The 12,780-nt window shown below is 40.9% G+C and overlaps 1 protein-coding gene across 3 annotated transcripts in view; it reads left to right on the top strand.

Annotated features, from left to right (window-relative positions):
- tenm3 (teneurin transmembrane protein 3) overlaps positions 1–12,780 on the top strand; it is a 663,973-nt gene that overhangs the window by 85,045 nt on the left and 566,148 nt on the right. For all 3 annotated transcript variants that reach the window (XM_084080238.1, XM_084080236.1, XM_084080237.1), the window contains exon 2: positions 3,612–3,701. The gene's annotated coding sequence lies outside the window, so the exon portion shown is untranslated. The remainder of the gene's footprint in view (positions 1–3,611; positions 3,702–12,780) is intronic.

Genomic DNA, 12,780 nt, shown 5'->3' with positions numbered 1-12,780 from the left:
AGCGTCATTTGATGCGTGAGTATCTCAAATGAGATACTCACGGATAAAAAATCTAAAAACACAGACACAACACAAAAAACACACCAGGATCATGTTTATGGGTCCTAGACCTCATAAAAATAGGATTTTTTTAATCAAAATCGGTGAAGTTTCCCTTTAAGTAGTTAAGTGTAATGGCAGTGCTTCATTGTGCTCTACCCAGCCAGATGATTTGTACCTCTGTGCTGTTGCAACATGCCGGGCCTGTCAGTCACCCACAACCATAACCGTTGCTGTCAGGGGGGAAACCTTGTAAGTCCCAAAAACTTTCCTTTTTTATTCTTATTTTAATCCATTAAGACTGGGAACGCATCCGAGTCATTTTAGGATTTTTTTGGGCATTTAAAAAAAATAGCAGATATACAAGCTCATAGCGCGGCACCGAGTGCCGCGCTATGAGCTTGTATATCTGCTATTTTTTTTTTAAATCATGGAAAATGTGTGCAAAACACAGATCGGACATAAACATGTTCGCTATAAAACATATATCTAACTATATAAATGGCGAGCAACTTCCGCACCCTAGGTGCGACACCCCACAGCTCTGTTATCGAATAAACAACGCACCGCCAGACCACATGTCGCCAACTGACTCGCCACGCCGCCCGCACTGAATTTACGCCTCGCGTAGGGGACATCTCACTGCTCAGTACACCTTTTCCACCGCGCAACATAATTAATTCTACTCACCAAATGTCGGACAAAACGGAAGGGGAGGCAGCTTCGTACCGTTTACCGTGCGCACGACCTCATCACCACAACAGCAGGCAGCCGGTGCGGGGGCTTTTTCCTTTTTTTCCCAAAAAATGTTTTGGTCACCATTTTCTCCAGGCACCATTTCTGGTGTAACGCCACCGCCAGCATGCGCTGGCTTGCGCTGCCATTGCACTCTGCCCATCTCCTCCACACCAACACACACGCAGCTCCTTTGCTTCAACCCCCCCCCCCCTTCTTACGCACCTCCTTTGTTCCACCCAGGCCGTTACTTTCACTTCACTCATGTCTCGATCACACTATGTCCGTCCTTCACGTGCCATGTTCATCCCAAACACAAAACAAACAAGTCGGGTTGCCAAGTTCAGGTTGCCAGGTCCTCTAAAAACAAGCGCCAGAAACAAGCAACCACCTTCATGAAAAAAAAAATAACACCAAAGGGCTCCGCCATGTTCCAGGGGGGTCCCCGCGCGTCCCAACACTCCACAGGGGGTCCGTAGACCAGCAGGGGGTCCGCGGGGGTCCCCCTCAAACATCAAAAATATATTTTTTTCAAATTTTTTTTTTTTTTTTTTTTACTTTTCCACAGTTTTACTCCAGCAATTTCAGTACCCCAATATACACGCGGCCCACTGGGCCCCGTGCGCGGCTGGGGTTGAGGGGGGCGTAGCCCCCCGAAACTCTAGTACAGTATATATTCAAAGATTTCCACAAATGTTCAATATTTTTCAAAAATAGCAGATCTACAAGCTGAGTGCCGCGCTATGAGCTTGTAGATCTGCTATTTTTGAAATCAATCTTAAAATGACACAAGATGCTTTTCCGGTCTTGATGGGTTAAAAACAAGTTTTTTTAAATGTAGAAAATCTAGCAATCAAGCTTGAAGTTTTGCTATTTTCACACATTTCGTGTGTCACTCTTTAGTATGATGACGTAGGGCATTCATTTACAAAAAAAAATACAAAAAAGTTAAAATATGGAGATAAGAGTTTTTTTTCCTACCATACTGTATATAAGTGACTAATGAGTGAAGGCAGCAGTCGACAACACCCCGCTGCGTTCCCGTTGGTCTGAACGACAGGTAAGACTGCTGACATTTGCAGCAATAAACCCAGCGCCGTTTAATCTGCCGTTGACAGACAGGCTCTATAGCCCCAAAAAACAGCCAGGCGTGACCCCCCGCCCCCCCACCCCCCCACCCCCCCACCCCCCCACCCCCCCCTCCCTCTCAATTCAGACAAGCAGCTTTTTGTTTTTAAACTCAAGTAAAAGTACCAATACCATCACGTACTGTAGCAATAATCTCTTACATGTAAAATTCCTGTACTTGAGTAAAAGTATATACAAAAGCATTGGCAGCATTTCTCTTTTTTTAACCCATAAAGACCTGAGGCGATTGTTAATTTTTTTTTCTAAATCCCAACAGTTTTTTGAAAAAAATCTAAAAAAAAAAATGTATCAAGATTTTTCTAAAATAGCAGATCTACAAGCTCATAGCGCGGCACTCGGTGCCGCGCTATGAGCTTGTATATCTGCTATTTTTGAATAGCCAAAGACATCTAAAGTGACACAGATGCGTTCCAGGTCTGTAATGGGTTAAGATATTTCAAAGTGTGAAATTGTTTTGAGAATAGCAGATCGAGAAGCTCACAATGAGTCGCATTGCAGCATTTTTGTGCGCTTGTAGATTAGGTTATTTTTGAATAGCTGGTGTAATAGGGGGTGTTGGTGTTAATGATCAAATCTGCAAAGTAACTAGTATAACTAAAGTTCAAAGAGTAAAAAAAACCTACACAATATCTGCCTCCTAAATGCAGTGGAGTAGAAAGTGTCACAAAATAGCTGATCTATAAGCTCACAACACGCCACAGTGAGCTTGTAGATCGGCTATAATATTTCCATCCCGTGACTCCGTTCGTTCGTACGGTTGGTACGGTTGAAGTATAATAAACCGCGTCCCGCCCCCGGGCTTGATTTCACAACAGCTGTTGAAACAGTCGTCCCGACCTTCGTCGTCCTCCAGCGACTCTGCAGAAAGATGAATGACATTCCCCCTGTACCGTGAAGCGCCAGTGAGCGCAAGTAATCCGCCACGGTCATCATCGTCAAGGCATTTGGCATGACTTTGCTGTCTTTTCCTATAGAAAAACTGCAGCAATCTGGCTCAAGTGTACTCGTCTAAGGCACTGTCTGCTACCTTAATGCACGTCCAAACTCGTCTGAAGTGGGTGGAAAGTATCGAAGTACATTTACTTAAGTACATTTACTTAAGTACACTACTGTTCTTGAGTACAACTTTGGGGTACTTGTACGTACTGCTATCCTCATATTAAGCTTTAGCGTCCTCGGCTTAACCCATTAAGACCTGGAACTGTGTAATTTTTAGATTTGAGCTAAAAAGCATTATTTTACACTTAATATATATATTTTTGAAGCGAACATTTTTAACTCGAATCGTTGCTTTTGGGGGTCCCTGGAACTAAACATTTTGATGGGGGTCCGCGGCCAAATACATATAATTTTGGGGGTCCTTGACATGAAAAAGATTGAACACCACTGTTATAGAAACAAACGTTTTTTTCAGAAAACTGTTGAGATTTAGGAGACATGTAGAATCGGCTTCAGGTCTCAATGGGTTAAACGTCGGGTGTATCATCATTCCTAAATCTCACATGCACGCACGCACACGTGCGCGCGCGCACACACACACACACACACACACACACACACACACACACACACACACACACACACACACACACACACACACACACACACACACACACCGACTGACATCGCTTGTTTGTCTCTTTGTGCACTAAATCCTTCCCTTCCCTCTTGTCTCCGTGTCTCCGCAGGAAGTGAATCTTCAACGAGGGAGCGAGAGGCTATACTAGCGACGTCACGCCACTTCTTCCACTCGAGCGCTGCAGACACTCAACAAGTCGGTAGGTCACAATCCCCCCCTCTCTCTCTCCCTCTCTCTCTCTCTCTCTCCTTCCCTCCCTCACTCGCTCTCTCGCTCTTTCCCTCTCTCTCCGTGAAAACGTTGAAGGAAGATTAGCGCCAATTTGTGCTGATTAGGTCCCTCTCACTCTGAGAGGAGAGAGAGAGAGGGGGAAATAGAACGAACGGCTGCTGCAATTTAGGGAACACGTGCGGTGGTGATTGCGGCTGAATAAGAAGTGTGTGTGTGTGTGTGTGTGTGTGTGTGTGTGTGTGTGTGTGTGTGTGTGTGTGTGTGTGTGCGTGTGCGTGTGTGTGTGTGTATCACTATACTTGTGAGGACCCGAGTATAGAAGAATTTGAGAAATAGACATTGTGGGAACCATTTTTCTTGGTCCTTAAAAGATAAATGGTTGTTTTATGTTTGGAAACAATATTTGTATAGATACTTTTACAATTAGGAAATATTCAGATTTGGGTTAGGATTTAGAATTAGACATTTAGAAGTTATATTTAGGGATTGAGTTATGCCTGATTTGCGCTATTGCGCACTGCTGTCATGCACCGGAAAAGACAAGCTGTTTGCTTGTAGATCGGCTATTTTTTGGCTCAAGGTAAAAAGGAAAAAATGCAAAAATGTAAATATGTCCTCACAAGTATAGTAACCTGTGTGTGTATGTGTTGGGGGGGTGGGGGGGGTGGGGGGGGCTCGGATGGTGTATGGAATGAAGGAGCGCGTGAGAGAATTAATTGCCAATTTCCGCTCACCCAGTGTGTGCTTTTTGGTGGGGAAGCGTCTCTTGAGGGAGAAAAATAGTTTTTTTTTGTTTTTTTTTCCGGCTGAAGGGCCTTGTTGGTGAGGCTTGTTTCAGGCGGAATCGTGATTGTTGAATCGTGCTCTCTCTCTCTCTCTCTGGTATATTTTGGTATATTTTCTTATATTCCACAATCTCTTCCACTCTGTTTAGATGAAGACGTTTGCTTTGATTTTGGTCCCCGGCTAAAAAAAAGATTTGAAAATGCCGTTTCGAAAGTAGGCTACTTCCAATTATCTGCCTTTAAATATGAAAACAATACAAAAACTATTGCAACAGGTTTAGGATGACGATAAGAGTTGAGGAGAAAAGCTGAGAGAGACAGTGTAGGAGAGACAGACAGTAGGAAAACTAAGAGGGAGACCTAACCCTAACCCTAACCCAGTGTAGGAGAGACATGTCTAAACCTAACCTTATTCCTAAACTTAACCTCAGTAAAACTATGTCTAAACTTAACCTTATTCCTAAACTTAACCTCGGTAAAACTATGCCTAAGGCTAAACGTATTCCTAACCTAGTAAAACTATACCTAACCCTATAATTCATTAAAACGAATACAGGAACCGCTGCGATCCGCGAAAAAATAATAAATGGGGGCGAGTGTATTTTGGGGCGAGCGTTCTGGTTACCACATGAACTACTTAAAGGATAGTAATTGGAGGCGGTATGGCCTTGTTGGAAAGAGAATAACCATGGTGAATTATAGAAGATCTCACAAAATAATCTCTTTAATCTCGTTGATCTCCCATCTAAGAATCTAGGTGAAGATCAAGTGTGTTTAATTAGCTCTGGTTTTGTTTTGTTTACATGAAAACAAGAAAGGCTTTGTGCTGAGGTTGAGTTTTTTTAAATACTGCTGGTACTGTATGTCCAAATATGTTACTTTTCAGGAAATGGGGGGAGAACAATTGCCTTTGTTCCATTTGATCCAAGGTAGTTATTATGATTGATTTTAGTCACAAGCTATTTGTCCATACTTTTCATTGGCTGAATATACATAAAACCCACAGACTCGACCAGAAACAGAAAACGATAAGCAACATCAAAGAGAAAAAAAGAAACAGATTTAAATCAATTGTAAAAATCACATCAAATAACAATGTAGCATTGTTCAGTAGCTAGGGTCATATTTATGAGATGATCTAAAATGGTTCTCAAACTTTTCAGGACACAACCCCCCCCCCCCAAAAAAAAAATCATATCTGAACTGGGGACAGAGATAAGGACATGAAAACGTTTGTATATATAAGGAGGAAAAATTAGACTTACTCTTATGGACTGGCAATGATCTGTGGCCGAACTTCAATGTAGAGATAAATCCTAACGCAGCACGCTGCTCTGAATCTAAACATTTCATCGCTGTAGGGTAAGAAACCTTGTACAGTATGTCCAAGAAATACGTAACTTTTCAGGGAATGGAACGAAGATAGTCGGAGATAGTGAAAATAGGCGATCTACAAGCCCACAACGCGACGCGTTGTGGGCTTGTGTGTATTTTCACAACTATTGCTTGACACTTATACAATGAAGTACAGCATTAACTGACAAAAAAAAAAAAAACATCAAAAGTTGAAATATGGAGATACAAGGTTTATGTGCGACTGCGACAATTTCCAAAGAAGATGAGACTGCATGCAGCGCTACAGTATATGAAATATCACCATAATCAATTACTGATATGAACGTCGTCGCTTGAATTGTTTTTTACTCTCTCTTGTAACAAAAATAAAAACTGCATTTGTTTCCATATTAGAACCTGATTTCATGCTGAGCTTTTTAAACTCAATACGTTGTTTATAAAGAGATGTAAATAGATAATTATACACACACATACTTTGCAGTCTGCGTGCTTGCGTGCGCACACACACACACACACACACGCACACGCACACGCACACGCACACACACACACACACACACGCACACGGATAAGCACACACCACCTACAGTAGAACTCAATGCGCGCGCGCGTGTTTGTGTGTGTGTGTGTGTGTGTGTGTGTGTGTGTGTGTGTGCGTGTGTGCGTGTGCGCGTGTGCGCGCGTGCGCGAACGGACAAAACTTGAAACACATAGTGCTGCATTGTCTTAAAACTGCATGAATATGCAATGAACGATATTTTGTTTTATCATAATTATGTCTGAATGTGAAGCTGTCGAGCTGAAAAAGCCTTTAGTGATGATGAAGACTTGCAAATGCAATCTGTGTTTTATGGAGAAGCTTTCAACAGGGTCAACGAGTTGAATTCACAGAAATATTTTGTATCAGAGCCCTCAAGTCTTCCATCTTTATTTTTGGAGTGCCGCTGTTTTTCTTTCTCCACTCGGGTGGTTATTTTTGAACTACATTTATATAGTTTTAACTGATACGTGCATCAGTAGACCTAATAACTCAGGTGATAATAATGCAATATTTATATAGAAGTCTGCATCTGCACCCAGGATCACATGTACTGTATAACAGGTGTAAGGATAAACCCTATGCGGTGTATATTGCAATATCTGTATCTGTCAGTGGTGGAAAGTAACTAGGTACATTTACTTAAGTACTGTACTTGAGTACAAGTTTGTGAGGTATTTGTACTTTACTTGAGTGTTTCCATTTTCCAATACTTTTACTTCTACTCCACTACATCTCAGAGTCAAATATTGTACTTTTACTCTACTTTACTACAATTATTTGAAAACTTTAGTTACTAGTTACTTTGCAGATATAAATGATTAGATTATAAAACATACATTAACCACTTTAGCCCTATTTTATACATAGGCTACTTGAAAATAGCGGATCTACAAGCTCACAACGCGTCGCACCGCGACGCGTTGTGAGCTTGTAGATCCGCTATTTTCAAACATTTTAGTACTTTTACTTTTGGGACTTTAAGTACATTTTGATACCAATACTTATGTACTTTTACTCAAGTAAATGTTTTATTCGGGACTTTTACTTATAACAGATTACTTCTACATTGCAGTTTTGACAGTTTTACTTAAGTAAAACATTTGGGTACTTTTTCCACCACTGCTTTTGAGACACAGAGGACGTAACAAACAGAACATTTACTCACATTCACTAATAACACACACGCTGTTTGGGCCAGCAGTTACAGGACATAAGGTCATATCAGCACAGAGTACAGAATTACAGTTAAATCTATTTCACTGTCAAGATGCTGAACTCTTTAACTCCTCCTCAGTTCTCATCCACATCTTCAAACCAGTCCAGTGACTCTGAGGATGAACTTCTGAACTCCTCTTCAGGAGTTTGTACAAACAAATGATTTATGTCACTGATAGTTATATACTTCATATTTAATACAAATGATGTCTTAACCCTTAAAATACAGTATGCATTATTTCAGTGGACTTATTTGGTGTCCTTGCTGTACTTGCACTTGGCCTTCGTGCCCTCTAAACATTTGCAAGACCAAAGTCAGTGGTGTAAAGTAACTAAGTACATATACTTAAGTTCGAGGTATTCTTTTTACTTTACTGGAGTATTTCCAGTTTTCTGTACTTTTACTTCTACTCCACTACATATCAAATATGCAAAGGCAAATATTGTACTTTTTCTCCACTGCAATTATTTGAAAACTTGAGTTACTTTGTAGATTTTGATCATTATTACAGAACATACATTAACACCTTCAGCCCTATATACATTTTGTCCATTTGAAAATAGCAGATCTACAAGCTCAAAATGTGTGGCGATGCGACACATTGTGAGCTTGTAGATCTGCAATTTTCAAAAGATGTGTATACATTTTATTCATTTGAAAACGTGTGAAATGGGACATTCTGCATAATGAGAACTTTTACTTTTGTACTTTTACTCAAGTACCGGACTTTTATTTGTAACAGAGTATTTCTACAGTGAGTGCAGTATTGATACTTTTACTTGAGTAAAAGAATGTGAGTACTTTTTGCACCACTGGCCAAAGTCCAAGTGGCCTAGCCCCTAAAAAGATGACATTCCAGACCTGGCTGAATCTAATCACATTAATAATGGGTGTGTTAGATGTTAGGTGTGTCAATACTGTCTTATCATGTTTGCACATTGGCTCTTGGCTCTGAACACACCTATGGAAATATAACACCAGTTGTGGAAAAAAGTATTCAAATGTTTTACTTAAGTATACTGTAAGTATAACTATAAGTCAATACTGCAATTCTAGAAGTACTCTGTTTCAAATAAAAGTCTGGAATTCAAAATGTACTCGAAGTACAAAAAGTAAAAAGTACCCATTATGCGGATATGTGCCATTTCACAAGTTTTCAAATGTATAAAAGCCTTTTGAAAATAGCAGATCTACAAGCTCACAATGCGTCGCATCGCGACGCATTGTGAGCTTGTAGATCTGCTATTTTCAAATGGCCGAAATGTATATAGGGGCTGCAGTGGTTTATGTATGTTTTGTAATAATAATCAAAAACTAAAAAGTAACTAGTAACTAAAGTTTTTTAAATAATTGTAGTGTAGTAAAAGTACAATATCTGCCTCTGAGATGTAGCGGAGTAGAAGTAAAAGTATTGGAAATTGGAAATACTCCAGTAAAGTACAAATACCTCAAAATGGTGCTTAAGTACAGTACACAGTAAATTGATCCACCACTGGATTTGAGGTATGTCTATACTGTCTTATCATGCTTGCACATTGGCCCTTGGCTCTGAACACACTCATATTATATATAACACACTCATTATGCATTAGTTTGGTGTAGTTGTGTTGCTCACCAGTCTGTCATGTGTTTTTTAATCTCTTGTAGTTCTTAACCTGACCTGGAAAAGAAACTACAAAATCAGCCTTGGGTTTCATAACCCTTACACAGTGGTGTTAAGTAACTAAGTACATTTACTCAAGTACTGTACTTAAGTAACAGTTTTGAGGTATTTGTACTTTAATGGAGTTGAATTTTCAGTACTTTTACTTCTACTCCCACTACATCTCAGAGGCAAATATTGTACTTTTACTCCACTACAATTATTTGAAAACTTTAGTTACTTTGCAGATATGCATTATTACATTACAAAACATACATTAACCATTTTAGCCCTATTGTACACCTAGGCTATTTGCAAATTCAATTCAATTCAATTTTATTAAAGTGTCAAATCACAACAAGTTGTCTCAAGACACTTTACATGTAGAGAAGAGACCCAACATCCCACCCTGAGCAAGCAATTTTGCGACAGTGGCAACGAAAAACTCCCTCTTAATTCAACAGGAAGAAACGTCAGGCAGACCCTAGGCTCTAGGGCGGGGGCCTTCTGCCTCGACCGTGTTGGGGGAAAGAAGAGAGAGAGAAAGGGAGAGACAGAGGAGAGACAGAAAGAGATACAGTGCAAGCAGTAACAATAACAATAATAGCAAATATAATGGTGTAAGATACTAGCATATGATAGTATAATATAGTACAGCAATAGTGTGTATGCAGTATATAATGGAATAATATAAAAATGTTTAAGATAATATAATATACAGTATAGTGTAGCGGTATAGTGTAGTGTAGTAGAAGTCCACGGTCGTGTCCAGGTCGTGCTCCATGGAGAGAGGCCCGGTCCGGTCCGCAGTCACAGTCTTGAGCCGCAGCTGGGGGTCCGTAGTAACAGTCCATAGACTCCATGGAGAGGCCCAGGCCCGGTCCGCAGTCACAGTCTTGAGCCGCAGCTGGGGGTCCATAGTAATAGTCCATGGACCTGCGACGTGGGTGGTAGAAGAAACTCCGGGGAACGAGTCCCCGGTTGTAGAATTTGTGGCAGGCCTTACTAGAGCGTGAATCCGTACAGGGTTAATTACGATTGTACCAATGGGACACAAACCCACACAACCAAAGGGAGGACGAGAAGAGAGAGGACGAGGGGAGAGAGGAGAAAGGGGAAGGTGGGGGAGAGAGGATGACTATAGGGGGACTGAGTCTATACACTTCGGCTATAGGCTTTATCATAGAGAAAGGTTTTTAGTCTAGTTTTAAATATACAGAGTGTGTCTGCTTTACGGACTGAGACTGGGAGAAGGTTCCACAGCTGAGGTGCTTGAAACTTAAATGCTCTACCTCCTGTTCTAGTTTTTTGGGGGTTTACTGGAACCGTAAGCATTTTTTCATACTGTGGACGCAGTGGTGTTCTGGCTGGTTTACGGGGCTCGATGAGTTCTTTGAGATATACTGGTGCCTGTCCATTGAGAGCTTTGTATGTGAGGAGGAGAACTTTAAACTCTATTCTGTATTTAACCGGGAGCCAGTGCAAAGAGGCCAATGAAGGAGTGATATGATCTCTTCTTCTGGTTCCTGTCAGTATGCGCGCAGCGGCATTCTGGACAAGCTGCAGGCTATTTAGGGACTTACTTGGGCAGCCTGATAGTAAGGCGTTGCAATAGTCCAGCCTAGAAGTAACAAATGCGTGGACAAGTTTTTCTGCATCATTTTGGGACAGAATGTGCCTAACTTTTGCAATATTACGCAGGTGAAAAAAGGCATTTCTTGAAATTTGTTTTATGTGGGACTGAAAGGACATGTCTTGGTCAAACGTGACTCCCAGATTCTTTACAGTGGCCCTGGAGGTCAAGGTAATACCATCTAGGGTAAAATTCTCATCGATTAATTTATCTCTGAGGTGCTTAGGGCCGAGTACAATAACTTCAGTTTTGTCCGAGTTGAGGAGTAGGTAATTACGGGTCATCCAACTCTTGATGTCTATAAGACATGCTTGAAGTTTAGCCAGTTGATCTGTTTCATCTGGCTTCATTGATAGATATAATTGTGTATCATCTGCATAGCAATGGAAATTTATAGAGTGTTTCCTAATTATCTCACCTAAGGGAAGCATATATAGAGTGAATAGTATTGGTCCAAGTACAGAGCCTTGTGGGACTCCGTATTTAACCTTTTCGCGTAGTGAAGGTGTATCGTTAACGTTTACAAATTGAAATCTGTCAGACAGATAGGACTCAAACCAGTTCAATGCAGCACCCTTAATGCCAACCAGATGCTCGAGTCTCTGCAACAAAATATGGTGATCAATAGTATCAAATGCAGCACTGAGGTCCAACAGAACCAGTACAGAGAGAAGGTTATTATCGGATGCAATCAGGAGGTCATTTGTGACCTTCACCAATGCCGTCTCAGTGCTATGGTGTGCTCTGAATCCTGACTGAAAAGCTTCAAATAGCTTGTTGTTATGTAAAAAATCACATAACTGCTTGGCGACTGCTTTCTCAAGGATTTTAGAGAGAAATGGGAGGTTCGATATAGGTCTATAGTTAGCCAAAATGCCTGAGTCGAGAGTAGGCTTCTTGAGGAGGGGTTTGATGACAGCTACCTTAAAGGACTGTGGTACGTAGCCCGTCACCAGAGACATATTGATCATATCGAGTAGGGGTGCACCAACCGGGGTCAGGGCCTCTTTAAGCAATTTAGTTGGGACTGGATCCAAGAGACAGGTCGTTGGTTTGGAAGATGTGATCATTAAAGTGAATTCGGAGAGCTCGACCGGGGAGAAACTGTCCAAATATACACTGTGTCGTACAGTCACTTCTGAGGATATTACGTCGGAGGGCGGTCCGGTAGGGGCTGAGAGTAGTAGGTTATCAATACTATCTCTGATAGTATTGATTTTACCATTGAAAAAATTCATGAAATCATTGCTGTTAAGGGATATAGGAATACGCGGATCAGTAGAGTCATGACTTTTTGTCAATTTGGCTAGAGTGTCAAAAAGGAACCTATGGTTGTTTTTGTTTTCCTCTATTAGAGAGGAATAATAGGTGGCTCTGGCATTGCAGAGAGCCTTCCTATATATTTTAAGGCTGTTCTGCCAGGCTATACAGGATTCTTTCTGTTTGGTTGAACGCCATATCCTTTCAAGCTTACGTGACGTTCGCTTGAGATTTTTAGTTCCAGAGTTATACCATGGGGCTAGCCTCTGTTGCTTTATTACCCTCTTTCTTAAAGGAGCAACAGAGTCAAGCGTTGTCTGAAGGGAGCCTGTGACATTATCAACAAAGTGGTCGACCTGAGAGGGGCTATAGGTATAAAGATCTTCAATTGTATTGGAATATACTGAGTTGATGGCTGATGGTATTGCTTCCTTAAATTTGCCCACAGCACTATCAGATATATTTCTACCAAATACATTTTTGTCCAATGGTGAGTAATCAATTAATGTAAAATCAAAAGTTATTAAATAGTGGTCGGAGAGGTTCTCATTATATGGGAAGACTATGAGATGTTCAATTTCAATACCATAGACCAAAACCAGGTCGAGGGTATG

Source organism: Gymnoscopelus microlampas, assembly GCF_963454915.1.
Source record: "Gymnoscopelus microlampas genome assembly, chromosome: 2".
Taxonomy (NCBI): Eukaryota; Metazoa; Chordata; class Actinopteri; order Myctophiformes; family Myctophidae; genus Gymnoscopelus; species Gymnoscopelus microlampas.
Note: the sequence above shows the minus strand (reverse complement) of the source record. Positions and strands in the feature narration are given on the sequence as shown.